Below are 3,364 nucleotides of genomic sequence, written 5' to 3' on the forward strand. Positions count from 1 at the left end.
CCCAAGATATATCAAATCGGCAGACAAGGTTTAATGACCGAACAAATTGTAACTTCTAACCGACTTGGTCTTCGGGTCACAGCGGAGGACGACAATAGCTTAATGGTTTCATTTGTGCTGAATTACAGCTTTTTACTTTTTTACTTTAAAAAAAACCCGTTTTTACAAATTTGTTTCTAAAATCATAATTAAATATTTTCCGGGCCATTCACGTCTATGTTTAACATTGCAACTGTCGGTAAAACCGTACTCTATGGATATTGTGTGCAGTTGGTATGAGGTCAAAGACTACAGACGAAAAAAAAACAGAAAAAACTGACATAAATATTGCTCACCTGTCGGCCAGCAGTTTTACTGCCCGGTATTGTAATAGATAAGTGCATTGCGTAAACATGACATTTGAAAAAAAAATCACCCTAACCCTAACCCTAACCCTAACCCTAACCCTAATCCATGACAACGGCTACCTAGAGACGTAAAATATTTTCACAGTAAAAAAACCAAACGCACATCATCAAAAAAGATGATTGATATTTAATCTAAAATAGACTAGAATAAGAGTAAAAACAACATGGGTGGAAGTTGGTGGCCATTCAACGTGTTTTTGTAAAACATGAACTCGTGGTAGTAAAGTTGGTTGGATTTGGTTGCGTATGAAAACGACCAGTGGCATTACAGGAACAAATTGATTCCCATCACAAAAAAAGTCAATGGAGATCGCTTCATCATAGTTATCTCTAAACGTCCAAGGCATAATGGTTGGGTGAAAATGAAACATAAAAAAGTTGTTTCAGTATTTCTTAGGCAACCGTCCAGACTCACTACCACCGATTTTAGAGACAAAGAAAAATATCTTCAAAAATGCACTTTTTACGTGTTTTGGCAGAAATCTTTTTTCGAGATCTTAGAAAAGTTTCTAAAGAATGTTTTGACAAAGAAGCTTTCATGAATGTTTTACCGAAGAGTAGTTACAACAATTTTTCCAACGAATTTCATTCTTGCTTTTTTTAAGTGCAAGGCCAGAATACGACTGTATACCCGGAGAGAAGGTTTTTAATCACCACCAAAATTCCGTGGTAATGAAACCAAATCTTTAAATTGACAATATTCCTGACTTCTGACAAACCCATTTGCCCATCTTTTCTTTTTGTTAATTGGCCAAATCGATTGATTAAAGTTTGAATTTTAGGTAACCGAATTTGGAATAGTAGTGCTGTCGAGTGAGTTCACTAAAATTTGATGAGTCTGGGATTTTGTCGCCCATATGACTGTAGAAAACAGAGCATTTCTCCAAAAAACTGTTTTGATTAATAATCTTAGGTGGGTGGTAATGCCCCTTTTCTTAGGTAGCAAAATCCAAGAAATAGGTATGTGTGTGTTTAATGTGTGTGTGTTTTACGTGTGTGCGTCTCTCTCTCTCTGTCTTTCTGTTCGTCAAGTGTTTTTTACGAAATTAATTAATACAAAATCCCCATTCGTCACAGAGAGGACCCAGGCTGCTCATTTTTGGTATGTGACCAAGTGGAGGGATGCTTTTATCCTATGAAAAGGCCTGGTCAGATCTGATGATTGTGAGCTGAACTTTCCGTAAAGACTGTGCTTTAGTTCTCCCCCCCCCCCCCCCCCACCCCCAGAATTTGTTCTTCTGGTTTATTCTTGTCAAGTCCTCTACAGTGGAACCCCTCTTTATGACCCCCTAATTTAAGACTTACTCCTTTTTAAGACCCTATGTTCTCAGACTTTCTGGTCATTACGTCTGTAAAATTACCCCCATTTTAAGACTCCCTCCTTTTCAAGACCCGATTTTCTAAGATTTGTCGAGGTCTTAAAAGGGGGGTCCACTGTATCATAAAGGTGTGTGGAATATTGTAATGCTTTGGTCACGTACGATAAGCATTTTTGTTTGAGTTTGTGTCCTTGTTGCATACTGATAATTGCAACTTATTTAGTTTGAATACATCGGGGCGGGGATGTAGCTCAGTCGGTAGCGCGCTGGATTTGTATCCAGTTGGCCGCTGTCAGCGTGAGTTCGTCCCCACGTTCGGCGAGAGATTTATTTCTCAGAGTCAACTTTGTGTGCACTCTCCTCGGTGTCCGAACACCCCCGTGTGTACACGCAAGCACAAGACCAAGTGCGCACGAAAAAGATCCTGTAATCCATGTCAGAGTTCGGTGGGTTATAGAAACACGAAAATACCCAGCATGCTTCCTCCGAAAACGGCGTATGGCTGCCTAAATGGCGGGGTAAAAAACGGTCATACACGTAAAATTCCACTCGTGCAAAAAACACGAGTGTACGTGGGAGTTTCAGCCCACGAACGCAGAAGAAGAAGAAGAAGAAGAAGAATACATCATTTTGTTTAAACCCAAGAGTGTGCCTTGTGACACACATCTACACTGAGTCAGAAAGCACAAGATGCACACTAGAATTCTGCCTGCACACTTTTACCTCAAAAGTTTTTGTTGTTTCACGCCAGTTAAACGGCCATTTCATATCTACCTGCAGTGAGGAACGCGGTAAAAAGCAGCCTGATGTCATCTTCAGGCACACATCAAAAGTGTTAGCCAACTAAACCCGGGAACTGGTTTAACACACAAGGCCAACGCAACACCGGGTATACCTCGTCACCGGGCATGATCACGAAAATAAATACATACATAAATAAAGGCCTGAAACCACATCCAGTATGCATCCCTATGAAAACAAAGCATGACTGCCTTAATGGCGGGGGGGGGGGGGGGGAGGGGGTCATGCTCGTTAATACCCACTCGCGCAAAGGACCACTGCACGTGGGAGTTGCAGCTAACAAACGTAAAATAAGAACAACAAGAACAAATATGGGTTTCCTGAAATACCCCTCGGGAGCCAAGGCTGTCAAAAAGGCCGCTTAGACCGCCGAAAGCCTCGAAAGTCAAGGCTGCCAAAAAGGCCGCTTAGACCGCCGAAAGCCTCGAAAGTCAAGGCTGCCAAAAAGGCCGCTTAGACCGCCGAATGCCTCGAAAGTCAAGGCTGTCAAAAAAGCCGCTTAGACCGCCGAAGGCCTCGAAAGTCAAGGCTGTCAAAAAGGCCGCTTAGACCGCCGAATGCCTCGAAAGTCAAGGCTGCCAAAAAGGCCGCTTAGACCGCCGAAAGCCTCGAAAGTCAAGGCTGCCAAAAAGGCCGCTTAGACCGCCGAAAGCCTCGAAAGTCAAGGCTGCCAAAAAGGCCGCTTAGACCGCCGAAAGTCTCGAAAGTCAAGGCTGCCAAAAAGGCCGCTTAGACCGCCGAATGCCTCGAAAGTCAAGGCTGCCAAAAAGGCCGCTTAGACACCCGAAAGTCTCGAAAGTCAAGGCTGCCAAAAAGGCCGCTTAGACCGCCGAATGC

The sequence above is a fragment of the Littorina saxatilis genome, linkage group LG8 (genome assembly GCF_037325665.1).
Source record: "Littorina saxatilis isolate snail1 linkage group LG8, US_GU_Lsax_2.0, whole genome shotgun sequence".
NCBI classification, from domain to species: domain Eukaryota; kingdom Metazoa; phylum Mollusca; class Gastropoda; order Littorinimorpha; family Littorinidae; genus Littorina; species Littorina saxatilis.